Genomic DNA, 834 nt, shown 5'->3' on the forward strand with positions numbered 1-834 from the left:
TGTATATATATATATATATATATATATATATATATATATAATGTTATGAAAATATTTACAATTTTTTTTTTTATTCTTGAATGTATGCACTTTGCAAAAAAAAAAAAGATCTAAAATGAGCTAAAAATATATTTGATTTGTTTTGTTTTAATAATATAATCCCAATTAATGGCATGATTTATAGCCAGTCTTTAGAAAGCACCACAACAACAATGCCAAATTCAGTACGTTTAAACTTATTTAACTTTTCCCCCACTGTAAAAATATCCACAGAACACCTGCCACCTCCTGTGGCCCCCTGGGGGCTCCAGACCCTATTTTAAAAATAATAAAATGCACTACCCACAATGTACAAAGTTAAATCACACTTACAAATACTAATGCATAACAAATTCTCTCATTTCTCATTACTTTGTCCCGAATTGATTCTAGTTTCTCTTGAACAAACGTGTCTTTTGTATGTTTTTGACTACACAAAACATTCTGCTCATGCACATGCAGGGAGCTTGCGTGCAGGTGCACTTGTGCAATTTCCCATGATATTTCAACAAGCTGCGACACGCTTTTCTGCCTTGTGTATGTGTCTCTGCTTAACGGCGTGCATGCTCTGTTCAGCAGTGTGGGAATGCCCTGTCCCTCTGATGAGTTACTGCACTTTGACTCTTAGCAACAAGCCAGCCAATCCCTCCATACAACCTGCACCAATCTCAGATTTCTATTGGCCAAAACGTCAGAAGTGATAGATTTGTTGGGGAGCAGCACAACAGCTAAGCATTATTAAAGAGAATTTGCCCAAACAGGACAGCCCTGTTGCATCTTAACCTGATTCAAAGC

This window comes from Sinocyclocheilus rhinocerous, unplaced genomic scaffold, assembly GCF_001515625.1.
Source record: "Sinocyclocheilus rhinocerous isolate Xijiao unplaced genomic scaffold, SAMN03320098_v1.1 scaffold676, whole genome shotgun sequence".
NCBI lineage: Eukaryota > Metazoa > Chordata > Actinopteri > Cypriniformes > Cyprinidae > Sinocyclocheilus > Sinocyclocheilus rhinocerous.